Below are 16,572 nucleotides of genomic sequence, written 5' to 3' on the forward strand. Positions count from 1 at the left end.
TTTCCCTTCTCCATATAGACGCTCTATTTTTCCTTTCTACCGTGGAAGTTCCCTGTCGTTACTAGTTGGAAAAAGAGGATAATAAAATACAACATCAGTTTGCTGAAAATTCATGAGCTGCATCCTAGAATCACTATAGAATCTCCGAGGGTTGAAATCTAGAAAACTGGGCTTAATAATCCTTCCTAGCGATTCTCCTCCGCGCCAAGCTTTGAGAAGCGTTTGCATCAGTAAGTTCCGGATTCGTTGGGCCATTCTATCCTCCCCATTCTGCCCCGACTCCAGCCTTTAATTGGGTAACAGCCCAACAGATCATATATCAAACGAGGACTAGACACGTGCAGGTTCATTCTTTTAATTGCCAGCACCGCTTAGAAAGCACATCGTACGGAGCCAATCAACTTCCGTAAGATGTGAAGAAAAGTGTTAGCCGCTCAGTTGTATCCGATCCTTTGCGACCCCATGGACTATCCAGCCAGGCTCCTCTGTCCATGGGATTTCCCAGGCAAGAGTACTGGAGTGGGTAGCCTTTCCCTTCATCCAAGGAATCTTCTTGACCCAGGGATTGAACGTGGATCTCTCACATTGCAGGCAGATTCTTTACCGTCTGAGCCACAATACGTAAGTACTACCAAATGAAAGTCTGCATGTTTTTGTTCCTTTCTATCTTCACCTTGATTTCCTTCTCAGACGCCTCCACTTTGCCCCAAGCGTCTGAAGTCACGCGCAGGAACACCTGGAAAGGAGATCAAGCTATTGAAAGAGACACCATCCCCAAACTGCTACTTTCCTTGACTGGTTCGACATCCTTGCCCTCTTCCTGACGGTTTAATTTCTGCCTCGGACTTCTTACAACTCTGAATAGTCTTCTTAGTTTGGTGGTGAGGCTGCGGCGCTCTTCTGGTTGAGATCCGGGGCTGGGAGGGGAGATAAGAGTCTGAATAGCTTTCTCAGGTGTCAGGGCGGATCTTTGCCAAGATCGTTAAATTGAGGGGGACGCTATGGTTTCATCTGTCCACAGAAGCTTCTTTCCAGATTCAGCTTTTCCAGTCTATGTCCTTTATTTTCCCTCTAAGACCGGTGCTCCGAGACAGAAATTGTGCAGGGAAGAGCTTAAAGAGGGGGAACCCTGCCCAATGGGGGACAATTAATGAAGAAAATGTTGGTCATATTTTTCTTTTCTTTCTTGCTTCTTTGATTTTTAAAAATTAAGATATACTTTATATACTGTAAGATTCACACAAAAGTGCACAATTCAGTGTTTTTGAATATATTCCCAGAGTTGTGCAACCTTCATCATTATCGTGTTTCAAAACATTTCCATCACACAAAAATCAACTCTGTACCCTTTCCCCAGTTCTTGGCAACTACTGTCTCTGGATTTGCCCATTCTGGACATCTCATATAAATGGAATCATACAACATATGGCTTTTTGTGTCTGGCTTCTTTCTCTTAGCATGTATCTTCAAGGTTCCTTCATGTGTAGCATGTATCAGAAATTCTTTTGTTTTTATGGTCAAATAATATTCCATATTTAATTTTTGAAGTTATCTTTCCAAAGACCTTTCTGTCAACTCGCCTTCTCAGTATCATGGAAAGAAACGAGATAAAGGGGACATTTTAGAAGACAGATACTGTAAGCATCCACCCAGACTTTAAGCATCCACTCAGACTTAAAAGCCGAAATTGCTCTGTGTGGCAGGTAGCACGGATGGTTAAAAACCAGATCACATGATTTACTTTGAAGAATTTTAAGAACTTAGAAATATTTTTTTGTTTTTATCAATTTGTAAAATGTACAAAGATTTTTTTCTTCCTCGTAAAAACAAACGGGCGTCGAGCCAGCCAGGAGTCGAACCTAGAATCTTCTGATCCGTAGTCAGACGCGTTATCCATTGCGCCACTGGCCCCGCTCTGATTCAAGGTTTTCTATCAGTCTTTGTTCACTGGAATGGTTGAGAAAATAGTTGTTGGACAATGAAGACGGAAATCAGTTAGACAGGAAGGAGCTGTGGATTCTGGTAAAGCTGATAGGTTATATCCAGGGTCATTTTGCATGGTACATTCACTTAAAATATTTATAATTATGAAAGAATTTTCTGCCTTGGAGCATCATGTATGTGACTGAACGACAGTGGTTAGCGCCTGCTGCCCCCCCAACCCCATTTACGTACATGCTTGTTTCTATTGTTTCTACTTGTGAACGCTTCATTAATTTCTGCAGTCGTTCATCTATTCACTCCTCAAACCATTTCATTTTTCTTTAGCATTTAGATACTGATGCTGTGTATGGATCAATTCTTAACGACTCGTTGAATTTTCAATTGTGATATAGTGAAAGTGGAATAAACACATTCTTGAGGTATTAATCATATGTTTTCAATCTCACTCCCCAAATAGCCAAAACTCTTTCCAGAGGAAATAATTTCAGACACTGTATCAGAGAAGACATTCTGAAATACCCACCTTCTCAAATTAGGCGAAATGAAAGTAATAATTCAATAAAGGCAAACTCTTTAAGAACTAAGTTCGCATAGCAACTTAGACGTTCAAAGTTAATATAATTATAAAATTTAAAAATACCAGTCATCATTACATAAACTGGCTAGCAATGTTTAAAGGGCTCAAAGTAGGCGAAACAGGCATGTGGAAATACAGAAGTGTTTATAAGCGAGGGCAGTCCTTTGAGAGAAAAGTGCAATAATTTGGGTCTGAGTGCAGCCACGGTGCCCACAACTTCTATCCGTACTCTTCCTTGGTTAGATTTATTGCCTTGGCCCAACTGTGTATCTTCTCTTTGCCTCAGCTTCCTCATTTCTATAGTTTTAAAGAGCGCGCGCGCACACACACACACCCCGCAAGGATATTTATGACCTTAAATCTTTATAGTTCTTGCTAGCCCGTTGCATGGTTGGCTGGTTGCTTTTAAATACCAGAGAACTCTTTAGGGAAGCTACCTGCATTTCTCTTATCAGAGCGTGGAATCTTATTACAGGTTTTTAAAAACTAAATCTGAAGCAGAAGATTCACAGCGAAAAACAAACCGCCTCGAGAGTTGAACAGGAAGCTGCTGAGTAGCGCTGTGAGCAGGATTTGAACCTGCGCGGGGAGACCCCATTGGATTTCGAGTCCAACGCCTTAACCACTCGGCCATCACAGCTCTGCTTCCCTCGCTCATTTGGACATTAAAAAAACACATCGTTATAGGGCCCTGACTTACAATCCTGCCTACCAATTTTGGCTGCTCTTGCTTATTTGGTATGTTTACTTTAAGTATTCATCAGATCTGTCTGCTCAGCGTCATCCAGCTTGTCCCCATCCTGCCAGGCTCCATGCTGCGAAGTCTCACCTCTGAGAGAAGTCAATATTCCAGCATCACAAGAATCCTTGATTTTCTAAAAGTTTCTACAGTTTTCATGGATTGCCTGGTTGTGCTTCATACTTGGCACGAAATGAAGTAAGTCGTATTAAGGGTGCCTACGATCCTATTCATTTCTGTCTTCCACAGACAAATACGCTATGCTTTTGAGGTTACAAGGACAATTGGGCAGGATCTACCAATATTTCAAATGCATATACTCTTTGCCATAGCATTTCCACAAATGTAAGAGATACACTTGAACACATTATATTGTGTTCAAACTTATTCTCTGAAGCATTCATTGAAATAGTAGGATTGAAAAAAACTTAGAATTATTTAGTTAGATAAATAATGGCACCACTACACAGTGGAATGCAATGCATATTTAAGACAGAATGATAAAGACTACTATATACATACATATAAAATAAAAGAAAGGTTCAGAGCAATCTCTGTAGAATTCTACTGTTGGAGGTATATTCATGTTAGGTTGAATACACATTTTACAAAAAAAATAAAAAAATAAAAACCTCTCAAGGATAATCAGTAAACTCATGGCAAAAGTTCCCAGTTGAGGGGCTAGAGACTAAGGAGGTGGAACTCTTTGAAAGCAGGGGGGAGAAATTCACTGCATGCCCCTTTAGACTTTAGATGTTATCTATTAAAAAATCAAATAAAAGTTCAAGAAAACATTATAAATGAGGAAGTAGGGGAGAAAATTTTTCTAACCAGAATTCTCTGAAATAGAGCTTCCTTTCTGGAACTCAGCAATAGTCAGCATTCTGAAGAAGGCCTCACTTGGAGCCTCAAAAGAAGCAAACTACACAGATGAGATCTGAAGTCACTCAGGAAGCCTGAGGCAGAAAGGCAAAAAGGTTTTAGAATGCTGTCCAAGCTTAGACCTGGACACACAGGCCACAGGAGACATGGGGGTCTCTGGGAGAATCATGTGATCCAAGATCAGATAGTTCTGGAATGTTCTTCAGACACTGAATTGAATCTCCTATTTGTGAGCAACCAGGACCAGCTCAGTAGGTCAGACTCACCCTGACTTCAAGGTCCTTGATTTGCTCTAGGATGTTCTCTTCACAGTGTAATCTCAGTGGCTTTTTCTGTCCAAAATTGCAGAATGTAAATAGCTAAAACTTCCTCCTTTGGGTCTAGGAATACAATTTTTAGCAGTTGCCATTGTATGTGTTTTGTTGCTTTGTTTTTGCAGAGAAAGTAGCATATCTTTCTTTTATTATCTGTCTTGGCCAGAGTGTAGTTCTATTTACAGTGGACAGTTTCCCAGAAATTGTTTTCATGAGAAATCCTTTCCAGTTTCCTGTCCCCAGTTTTGCCACTTAGCCAGTTCACAGTTCTGGCGGTTTCACAGAACTTCCAACAGAGCGCTTTGGAGAATTGAATAACCTTGGGATGAAGATGTAAAATACACTCATAAGTTAAGAAGTTCTTTTGAAATGTGTTTTTTTTTTCCCTCACCTAGATTTTGATCTTCTTCCTAGTACTTCTACTCTACTAACGAATTTGGGAGACCCAAAGAGGGAGGGAAAACAGGAAAAGGAAGCTGTTTAAAATAACCCCATCCCAAAGCAGTCACACAGGTAGGTCTGGCTCAGTTTCTTTGGGGCGGGGGCGGGGGAGGGGTCACTGCTCCTTTTCCTGGGTCCTGGTGTACACAAGGTTTTGCTTGTGCATCTCTTGCGGGTATGGGGTTTAATTTTAAACATGACTGCACCCAGTGGCACCCCACTGCAGTACTCTTGCCTGGAAAATCCCATGGATGGAGGAGCTTGGTAGGCTGCAGTCCATGCTAAGGGTCGACACGACTGAGCGACTTCCCTTTCATTTTTCACTTTTATGCACTGGAGAAGGAAATGGCAACCCACTCCAGTGTTATTGCCTGGAGAATTCCAGGGACGGGGGAGCCTGGTGGGCTGCCATCTATGGGGTCACACAGGGTTGGACACGACTGAAGTGACTTAGCAGCACCCCTCCTACCATCTTGCTGCGGCTTCTCCTTTGTCCTTGGATGTGGAGTAGCTTTTTTTGGTGGGTTCCAACATTCAGAGGATGAGATGGTTGCATGGAATCACTGATTCAATGGACATGAGTTTGAGCAAACTCTGGGAGATAGGGAAGGAGGCAAGCCTGGCATGCTGCAGTCCATGGGCTCACAAAGAATCGGACACAACTTAGTGACTGAACAACAAAAGCAGTCACTGTTCACCCCTTCCTCCCTGTCTCCTCCTTGGGAGTTTAACTTTCATCAGAATTCTAAATGGTTTCTCAGACTCTCTGTGCCACTGTGAGGCTTCCATACTCTTCCACACATCAACATTCCCCCTAGGAGATGTTCTTTTTCTTTCCTCCTGGATGGACACCTGTGGGTTTGGAGCTGTAAAAGGTCAAGTGAATGTGTATGGATACTATCCAGTGGGAAAAAAAGTTGGTGGGGAAAATGCTGGTAACTTATTATCATGTTTTAAAGCTTCTTTGATTTTAAAATATGTCCAATCTTCTTTCTCAGTCAACTTTCTCAATTTTAGGAAGAAGTGGGAGGTAAAAAATCTTAGAAAATGACTCCTTTGATGGCTCTGAAGACTCAGACTCTACTGACAGGACTGTATGATGGGGCAGCAGTTACAGACGTGAAAAATCAGTTCAGGATAATTTTCATTCAAAATGTCTTAACAACTGATCTCAGCATCACCTATTGACCACTGGCCTCGTCACACAGATGGTCAATATTATCCGTGACTAAACATAGTTGAGGGTAGAAAAGGAAATGGATGTTTTGGGGATTGCTATAGACTGAATATGCTTCCCCCCACTGCCCCCAGTATGTTGAAACCTAATCCCCAATGTGATGGTTCTGGGAGGCAGGTGCTTTAGGTCATTAAGTCATTCATGAGTAGAATTAGGTCCTTCTAAAAGAGATGGTAGAGAACTTCTTCACCCTTTCCTGCATCTGAGGATATAGTGAGAAGACAGCTGTCTGTGAGACAGGCAGCCAGGAAGCAAAATTTCACCAGAGTGAGAATCAACACTGGCCTCCATAACTGTGAGAAATAAATGCTTGTCTTTTAAGCCACTTGGTCTATGGTATTTTTGTTACATAATCCATATGCACTAAAACTGGGATAAAGACACAAGTGAGGCTCACAAGACTGAGCCAGTTCTGGAAAGGTAAACCCATTCATTTGTGATCAGTTTTCACAATATAAATTTGCCTAAAATATTCACATAAAACAACAATAATCAGCTTTCAACTTTAGAACACAAGGTGGTGTGGTGACACAAGGTAAGGTGGTGACGGTCTCTGTAGACTAATTTATAACATATGATTGAAGAGTTGATAGGTAGGGTAGGTAAGCTATACAGTTAATTCAGCCAGCTGAAAGCTCAGTTGCTTCTGATGCTCTTTCTGACTGAATATAGAGAAAATGGCAATCAGTAGCTGCATACCAGGTGCCAGGGTGTGTGTACATTTTCTCCACTAGTAAAAAGACATCGGGCTAACATGCAACTGACATAATCACTTAACCAGATTTACAATAACTGTCATTCTCCATAACAGATTTATCCTCTATACTTGAGTAAATGAATTGAATAGAAATTTGGTGAATCTGTGACCCTGTACATTTCAAGCTGTTGATGTTGGCACTAATCTCAGCTATCCCTCCAGGAATATCAGTTTTGTGCTTGGTTTAATTGTTTTCATAGACAAAATTCTGGTGGCGTCTAATTGGCCTTTTATTCCATAATAAACCACTCCACCAGTCATGGAAATGACATAGAGATTCTGTCTGGAGTTGAGAAAGTAATCACAGGGTGGACTCAGAGACCCACTATGCCCACAGTGAAATGGATTGGAGGCAAAAAAAAAAAAAAAAAAACCAAAACCCAACCTTCATAGGTTGTCTGATCTTCATGAATACGTACTTTGCCCGATGGACAGCAGTGATATCTTGTATCTCTAGCAGTTGATGCCAGTTCAGAGCCATTGTCTAGAAACCCCTGAACAGTCTATTTCCCTTTCCCTAATGCACAATCGCTTTGGTGCACGAGCACAGATCCCTTTAGGAAAAGCTGGGGGGAAGAATAAGATTTCTCTTCAGTTAGAACTGGTTTAAGTTGGGAGACTTTCCTGCTAAGATCAAGGAGCCTTCAGAGTCAGTTCCTGGTGAAGCCTCTTTTCGTAGAAATCCCAATTCCAAAGAGAGCAACTGTTTCCGTGGCGCGGGCTCATCTCCGTTCTCTGATTTTGTCTCAGAGACGCGAGCTCGCAGGCCGGGTGGGAATCCAGCCAAAGAGAGAAGGGGGAACGCTACAGCGTGTGCACAGCGAAACCAGGTATCACGGCGGGACTCTCGGGATAATTTCTTTCAAACAAACAGCAAGTGCAAAGACTTGTGGGCTGTGTTAGTTTTTACATATAAGGAAGTTGAAATCTCGTAAATCAAGTAGCGGTGTCTAACAGTTTAGGAAAACATGTTTCCGCCCGGTTTCGAACCGGGGACCTTTCGCGTGTGAGGCGAACGTGATAACCACTACACTACGGAAACAGCTGACCTAGGTGGTTCTCCAGTCCTTACATAACTGAATAGGCTGCCTGTAGAGGCCAGGTTTGTTCATGTCTGTGAAGTTATGTTTACGGTTGCAGGGCATTTCCCTCCTTTTTTTTCTCTGTTTATGAAAACAATCAAACAAACAAAACCCAACTCCTTTCATAACCCCAGTTCTTAAATAAATTCCAGGAGTGGAGAGCTAAGGCAACATCCTGGAGATTTTTTTTTTCTTTTTTTGTGTATTAAGGATATCTGCTCAAACTATCGCACAATGGCATTCATTGGTCTTCCCTGGTGGCTCAGATGATAAGTTTCTGCAAGGAATGCGGGACACCCAGGCTCTATCCCTGGGTCAGGAAGATCCCCTGGAGAAGGAAATGGCAACCCACTCCAGTACTCTTGCCTGGAAAACTCCATGGATGAAGGAGCCTGGTAAGCTACAGTCCATGGGGTCACAAAGAGTTGGAAACGACTGAGCGACTTCACTTCACTTCTTCACTTCATACTCTAGCAAAGTAATGCTCAAAATTCTCTAAGCCAGGCTTCCACAGTAGGTGAACCAAGAATTTCCAGATGTTCAAGCTGGATTTAGAAAAGGCAGAGGAACCAGAGATCAAATTACCAACATCCGCTGGATCATTGAGAAAGCAAGAGAGTTCCAGAAAAACATATACTTCTGCTTTATAGACTTCGCCAAAGCCTTTGACTGTGTGGATCACAAAAAACTGTGGAAAATTCTTCAAGAGATGGGAATACCAGTCCAAAATACCAAAATACCAGACCAAAAGGCTGACTTGCCTTTTGAGAACTCTGTATGCAGGTCAAGAGGCAACAGTTAGAACTGGATATGGAACAACAGACTGGTTCCAAATCGTGAAAAGAGTAGTCAAGGCTGCATAGTGTCACCCTGCTTATTTAACTTCTATGCAGAGTACATCATTTGAAATGCTGGGCTGGATGAAGCACAAGCTGGAATCAAGATTGCCGGGAGAAATATCAATAACCTCAGACATGCAGATGACACCAACTTTATGGCAGAAAGTGAAGAACTAAAAAGACTCTTGATGAAAGTGAAAGAGGAGAGTGAAAAAGTTGGCTTAAAACTCAACATTCAAAAAACGAAGATCATGGTATCTGGTCCAATCACTTCATGGCAAATAGATGGGGAAACAGTGACAGATTTTGGGCCCCAAAATCACTGCAGATGGGTTGGTGACTGCAGCCATGAAATTAAAAGATGCTTGCTCCTTGGAAGAAAAGCTATGACCAACCAAGACAGCATATTAGAAAGCAGAGACATTACTTTGCCAACAAAAGTCCATCTAGTCAAAGCTATGGTTTTTCCAGTAGTCATGTATAGATGTGAGAGTTGGACTATAAAGAAAGCTGGGTGTGGAAGAATTGATGCTTTTGAACTGTGGTGTTTGAGAAGACTCTTGAGAGTCCCTTGGACTGCAAGGGGATCCAACCAGTCATTCCTAAAGGAAATCAGTCCTGAATATTCCTTGGAAGGACTGATGCTGAAGCTGAAACTGCAATACTTTGGCCATCTGATGCGAAGAACTGACTCCTTGGAAAAGACCCTGCTGCTGGTCAAGATTGAAGGCAGGAGGAGAAGGGGACAACAGAAGATGAGATGGTTGGATGGCATCACTGACTCGATGGACATGAGTTTGAATAAGCTCCAGGAGTTGGTGATGGACAGGGAAGCCTGGTATGCTGCAGTCCATGGGATTGCAAAGAGCCAGACTGAGTGACTGAACTGAACTGAAGGATATTAGTTTTGCTGTTGTTGTCTGTTTTTTGTTTTTTGTTTTTTTTTTTTTTAAGCTCTGGTGCTTGGATTCAGACTCCACTGCTCTCCATAATTTACTGGTGTTATGGAATGAGAATTCTGCATGGTACAGTTTCCAAGACAGAATTTAAGTTACTCTTTTGAGGCCCCATTGGGAGTGATTTTTCATGCAGTCTTTTGTATAAATGAAGTCTTCCACCTCAGCATTTCTGTACAAAATAGCACACTGTCATCTCCTGACCTCAAAATTTTCATCTCCTAGGTGACAACAAGGTTCACAATTTCCTTCACTATTTAATTCTAAAAATTGTTGATGATATTATTCCCCAAAATTGCAAAAAGCAAGAGATAAGGATTACAAACGGATATTATGTTTAAGTAGATATGCTAAGATAATGGAAGCTATGTATCCATATACAGAACTTTTCCATGGCACATAGTGTAAGTGCTTTCATTGGATAATGTTGCTCATCTGTCCTGATCATTTGTGTAGAAAATATACCAGTATCAGACACAAAAAACTGAAGAAAAGATCTTTTTAAAGGTAAAATGAAAATAATGCCTATATGGAGAAAACCATCTCTGCTGTTTGACAGTCAGAAGTCATGGTGGTATTGGATTTTAAGCTCTAGAAGGGTGTGGGGAGGACCATGTGTGACTTTGGGACCATCATGTTAGTAATGAAAACTAGACTTGATCATGGTAGATTATTAATAAACATTTATCAAATCAGGGGACAATATTAGAGGTAACTTTCTGAAATGTATCCAAATTTCATGTGACATTCTTTGGCCATGTAAATGCCCAGCAGTCTCACTTGGAAGTCAAAGCAAAATCTGGCAACACACCTTCACGGGTCAGCCATTTTCCTTCTTGAAGTTTTCATGGTGTCATGTGGATATTATATCTCACTTCTAATTTAGTAAAAGAACAAAGCTAGCTATTTTAAAATACCAGTTGAATAAATGATATGTGATATAAGGATAACCTGAAACAATATGCAAAGCACTTGGCAACATTAAGCCCTTGAACGGTTAATTTCCTTACTGAGAGAGGCCAGTCTGTTCCATATATTCCAAAGGAAATAGTTTCAAGGAATGCACAAGCAGTTTTGGCACAGAAATCTGGAAATATTTTAAAAATATAAAGGACTGAGTTCCATTTTTGGTTAAGTTGTAGGAGGTTGCAAGAGTGTTGTCCTCTCAACCTACTAACTAGGTTGTCCTCTCAACCTAATAACTAACTATAAGCTTTAGAGGAGTAGATTTTCTGAACCCATCAGGAGTTGAGGATACAAAAGAATCAAAGTAAACTGAATTCTAGAAAGAGGCCCTCATTGAAGAAAAGAAGTCTCTGGCTGTCTTTTTCTCTGGCAGATGGGCAGCCACAAAGGAGAAAAAGCCTGTGAAGACCAGATTAAGAGAAAGCAGAAGAAACTAAGAAACTTTAAAGGTATGCTGTGGGCTTGCTTGATCCAAACAGAATTACAAGTAGCCAAACCAGTTCTGGTTATTTCTGCTAGGGATGAGTAGGTCAAAAGGGGGTGAGGGAAAAGACCAGAAAGTGGAAATACCCACTGCGGCACTCTCTAGTTCAAAACCTTCTGAAGTTGGGTAGCAGGGCAGAAAAACAAACAGCAACCAGTACGAGGTACTTTGTATTTTAGCAGCCAACAGCCAAGACTAGAGAGCTGAGAGAAACCTCTCCAGGACTTAATGAGTGGAGAGAGCTCCCAGAGAAAAACAGCCTGGGAGAGGGAAGGAAAGCAAGAGATTGCCCAGTCACCCAAACAGCTGACATTCTGGCCTTTAAGCAGAGGGAGGTTTCTCAGGGTTTGGCAATCTGGGACAGTAGCAGTAAAGCTCAAAGAGAGGAGAAAAGACTACAGATCAAGAACTGTAGTAAAATTTTTTAATGAAAATAAATAAACACATACAATTAAAATTAAAAAATTGGTTTTCCCCACTCACTTTCCACCAAATTTTTACTAGAGCACAAAGAAAATGAAGATAGCTACTAGTTCATAGGGTAGATGCTGATACAAAGTTAAAGATATATATTTATCAGTGTATCAATACTAAAGATAAGAAATACCATCTTACAGCTTTCTAAACAATTAAAAAGAAAATTTATAAATTGCATAATATAAGTAAATGAGTAGTTAACTTGTCTCATTAAAAGAAGCAGCTCTTTTTAGAATAATCTTTCAGATCTTACTCGATATACTGTATACATACATAAAATGAGTCAATTAACTTCAGATGCAAAAAAAGTACGGGGAAAAAAAAAGAGAGAGAGAGAGAGAGGGTTTTAGGGTCCAACAGAGAAAAGAAAGCAAGTAGAAATTTGTTGCACCGCTGGTCCCTGCCAGAGTTGACACGGCTTGCAGGTGGATCAGGCCAGGCTCAAAAGGGCAAAGATTTCCTAACTCCTTACTGTGTGTTGCCTGATCTTGGTTGGCTTTAGTTCCCTTGCCCCTTTCAGATTCCGTTGTTTCTCCCTGGTCCGGATCACGGGCCCTGACTCGGACTCACCCTGGTCTCCACTTGTCTCGTCAAAGACTTGGAGGTTTTAGGATGAAGTCAGTCCTTTTGCCTCCGGAGACCTCAACCCAGTTCTCTGTCGTCACCAAGTGTCCGATGGTCGGTACTGCAGCGTCAGGTCACGGTCCCGCTCGGGAAGAACAGCTAGCTACAGACTTAGCTTTAGAGCAACCAGGCAACCCACCCTGAGGCCAAACGGCTAGAGCCCTCTAGGAAGAGGGGACCCGCCCGGAATTGTCTCCCGGAGCAGAGAATCCGTACCCCGCGGGCGGAAGCCGGATCCTCTGAGCCCTGCACTGCTGGGGTTCTGTGATGAGTTCTGTGATCCTCCCGCCGCCATCTCAGGCGTGCAGGAGCTTTGCATTTACCCTAGGCCTTCTGGGAATAGTTGTAAGGAAGTAGTTGTTTCCGGACATCGATCTGCGTCTGCCTTGGTCGATTTGAGAAATAATGTTTTCCTGGGGAGAAGCAAGGTTCATCTGTGCCGGCAGCTGGGGTTTATCTTTTCCTTTTATGGTAGAAAAAAAAGCATTTTTAAACCTTCCGTAAAGACGACCTGCTTTAATTAGATCATCCTTTAAAGGAGGTAAGTAAAGCTTTCACGCAACCGTGGCCGGTTAGCTCAGTTGGTTAGAGCGTGGTGCTAATAACGCCAAGGTCGCGGGTTCGATCCCCGTACGGGCCACAGTGAGAGTTATTTTCCCCCCTCTTTTTTATCCATAAACCACATCTCAGATGGAAAGTGCTGCCATGTCTCCAGTTCACCAGCACTGAAAGATTTGTGTGTCTGTATTTTTTCTTTATAAAAAATAACGTACCAGAGTCAGGATGAAAAGCTTTCAAAGAAGCTTGGACGAGGTAAGGTGGGCTGTATTTAGGAAAGAGGAGATAGGGAGAGTTAGAGAATTTCTTGCATCATCCTGGAAAAAACTTAAGGCAATAATGTTTTGATATAGTTTATACTTCTGAAATGTAAAAACATCATTCCTCTGCATGGTAATCTGCTCAGTTGGTTAGGGTATTGTTTTTATAGTGTTAAGGTCGCTGATTCGATCCCTTCGGGCAATTTCTCAATGTGGGAATATCTCAGGCTTGTTCCCGTAGCCTCAGACCAGCAACCGCGAATGCTCCGTGGTAAAACGGTGCAATTTGGGTTGCATCTGACCGTTACTTCCGTGCTGCCACTTACCAAGTCATTTAAAACTCGTCTAAAATTTTTTGTTTTGAACGTTTATCATAAAATCTCTGGACTTCAGATGTGAATGACGAAAACGGGGTGTGCAGTAGGAGGTCAAGAGGCCCTGGGGCCGCTCTCAGTCGAAGCTCCTTCCTCTCCCTGTCGGTCCTTTTTCTTGAAGTATGGCTCCTGGCTCTCTATGTGCCCAGCACGAGCCTCCTCCTTTTCTCCCCTCGACCCTTGCACTGTCCCTCAGACTCCCAACATATTTTTACTTTTTCTCTTGTTTAAAAGTACGGGGTTACTATGAAAGCATGTATGATATTAAGTAATGACCTAAGTAATGTCTCAAGCACAGTTCCAGGGACATAGTGGGTGCTTAACAAGCCCAAGATGGCAAGGCCTTCCTCTGTTTCAGTCAGCTCTGCATCCTTGGTATCAAAGCCAGCACCTGCAAAACTTGTTTTTTTAATTAATAAAGGATATCTATTACTCTATTGCATATTAAATAATATACTTATAGATTTGAAGTACAAGAAGGACTCAACAGGTCATTGCTATCTTTGGAGATGAAGGAGGCCACAGGCCATGAAATGTGGACATTCACTAGGAACAGAATGTTAGCTGACAGCCTTCAAGGAATGAAAAATTCCTACAAATTTATCAGTGCCCACTGTTCATAATATGTTTGGAGTTCTGGTATCGGTTAGCCTGATATTAGGCAATGGCACCCCACTCCAGTACTCTTGCCTGGAAAATCCCATGGACGGAGGAGCCTGGTGGGCTGCAGTCCATGGGGTCTCTAAGAGTCGGACACGACTGAGCGACTTCACTTTCACTTTTCACTTTCATGCATTGGAGAAGGAAATGGCGACCCACTCCAGTGTTCTTGCCTGGAGAATCCCAGGGATGGGGGAGCCCGGTGGGCTGCCGTCTATAGGGTCGCACAGAGTCGGACACGACTGAAGTGACTTAGTAGCAGCAGCAGCAGACAATAGCAGCAGAGTACACTGAGACATAATTTCAGTTACTTTTCTGCGGGGAGCCAGCGTGAGGAACTCCGCCCTGGGCAAAGGGCTGAAGGAGGCTCGGCATACGCAAAGGCAGGATCGAGCCTCAGGAAACCCCCTGTTCCCGAGCAGCTACCCCCAAAACCAGAGTCTGTTTTATGCTCTCACCTACACCTCTGACTTTACGGGGGGCTCTCCCCCATCACCATTTCTCTCGGAGAAGGAGTTAACTTACAGCTCCAGTTAATAAAAATTCCTGGGCATGACAAGAGTGTTTCAACTTACAAACTCCTCTGAAGGTTCTCTAGCCTGCCTGAGCGGGTTCGTCGGGCCACATGTGATTGTTTACAGCCTCCCAACCGTGAGAGGCACGAGATGCTTTAAACTTTCTATATGCAGACTCTTTTGAAAAGTTAGAAAATTATTAGTATAGTATAGTGGGTTGATTAGGAATTATATTGGTGAAGGGTTTTTCATTTATTGTGCCAATAATTACTGCTAATTCCCTGCCCTAGGTGTGACAAGGGTGTCTCAGGTCAAACCTCTCTGCTGGCAAACTATCTTGTGTGACAGGATTATCCATACTCCTGCCAAACACATGATTGTTTACTACCTCTCAACCATAAACAGCACAGAGAGTTTGGAGTATTTTGAAAGTCTTAATTAGCATAGGGCTTTTCTCATTGCTGAGTCAATGATTACCGCCAGGCCTCCATATCCTTAGGCATCTGGGAATATATTAATCAATGTATTTGGAATATAGAAAAGGAAATATAGTAGTTTTTGATGTTAGCAATACTAGACTTTTTGAGTTAATGAATTTTCTCTTTTACTATAGATCACTGTACTTTGTTATAAATCACTGTGTCCTTGCTATGTAAAAATGTAACTTTATCACTATCTTAAGACTAAATAGATCTTAAGGGGAATACTGGTGAAGGGTTTTCATTTGTTGAGCCAATATTTGCTGCTAAATCTCCATATTCCTTGCCCTTATAATGAATATAACTAGCATATAGGAGAAATAAGTATTAACCTTTAAGATTAACCATCTTAAACCTTAGACTAAGTAAATTCCTTTCTTGATTGTAACCCACTACACCCTCACCCTATAGGAATGCAACTTTATTTGGAGGGTGGCGCCTGGTTTAAGAAAAAATCACCCCTGGAAAAAATAAGTTTTCTGGTTGACTGACCGTTATCAGAAAGGATCATAAAATATCGGCAGGCCTCATGGCCAGAAGATAGTGTAAAACCCCTAAGACCTTTATATAATTTTATATGAAGCACCTGATTGTGACAAGGGTCAGGTCTGCTGACCCCCGCGTGACTCTGTATTCATCCCTATGTATAACAAAAAGTATATAAGCGAAACTGAAAAATAAAGAAATGGGATCAGTTTCTGGAAAGACTGATTCCCCCAGGTCATTCTTTCTTTCCCCTTCTGGCTGAATTCCCATCTGGAATGTGGGTACTCACCAAGCCTGCTAATTTTGCCTGGGCTTCTAAGATCGGACCGGGAAGGCCTCAGTGCCTCCTCTCCTTCAGGAGAACGGAAAGACGCCTGTGGCCTACGTAGGTGGTGATTGGTATTCCACGTAAACCAAGTTATTCAGCCTCTTTTTCTCCACTAATCTTCCTACTACACTATCTGTTTCTAATCTCTCTATATATCTGTAATTAAACAAGTTTTTTTCCTAGGATGCCTACTCCATCTCCCCTTCGAATTACCCTGGATCCACCAGGGCTGGACCCCGGCACTTTTCAAAATGTTAACTTGGTTGCACTTTGAATCTAACATCTAGGCAATTGGCTTTCAACTGAGGATTTACATTACTTACTTATGAAGTCTTATGAATATATAAATGTGTAGGACCTACTGCAGACTTACTGGAATGGCATAATCCGCTACTCCTCTTGACTACCATTTTTGCTCACATTCCTTGGGACGTACATGGGTAAGAACTGCTATGGATAAACTAATGAAAATGACACCAGGTTTCCAATGAAGTATAAACAGGGTTTCAGGCATAATGCAGAACTACTTCTATGAAAGTGAAAAGACAATGACTCTGGTAAAACTCCAATTATAATGTTTGAAATTTTTTTTA

The 16,572-nt window shown here is 41.9% G+C and overlaps 1 long non-coding RNA gene and 4 other non-coding genes across 5 annotated transcripts; 2 read left to right on the forward strand and 3 right to left on the reverse strand.

Annotated features, from left to right (window-relative positions):
• The first annotated feature begins 327 nt into the window (after positions 1–327).
• Positions 328–6,459, forward strand: LOC105603809 (uncharacterized). Its single transcript, XR_001436343.4, has 4 exons — positions 328–621; positions 2,997–3,458; positions 4,852–4,969; positions 5,896–6,459. It is a non-coding gene; the product is annotated as an uncharacterized LOC105603809 (long non-coding RNA).
• TRNAR-ACG (transfer RNA arginine (anticodon ACG)) lies at positions 1,839–1,911 on the reverse strand. Its single transcript has one exon. It is a non-coding gene; the product is annotated as a tRNA-Arg (tRNA).
• TRNAS-CGA (transfer RNA serine (anticodon CGA)) lies at positions 3,080–3,161 on the reverse strand. The gene has a single exon. It is a non-coding gene; the product is annotated as a tRNA-Ser (tRNA).
• A 1,401-nt stretch (positions 6,460–7,860) lies between the features above and the next one.
• TRNAV-CAC (transfer RNA valine (anticodon CAC)) lies at positions 7,861–7,933 on the reverse strand. Its single transcript has one exon. It is a non-coding gene; the product is annotated as a tRNA-Val (tRNA).
• A 4,952-nt stretch (positions 7,934–12,885) lies between these two features.
• TRNAI-AAU (transfer RNA isoleucine (anticodon AAU)) lies at positions 12,886–12,959 on the forward strand. Its single transcript has one exon. It is a non-coding gene; the product is annotated as a tRNA-Ile (tRNA).
• The last annotated feature ends 3,613 nt before the right edge of the window (positions 12,960–16,572 follow it).

This window comes from Ovis aries, chromosome 20 (genome assembly GCF_016772045.2).
Source record: "Ovis aries strain OAR_USU_Benz2616 breed Rambouillet chromosome 20, ARS-UI_Ramb_v3.0, whole genome shotgun sequence".
NCBI lineage: Eukaryota > Metazoa > Chordata > Mammalia > Artiodactyla > Bovidae > Ovis > Ovis aries.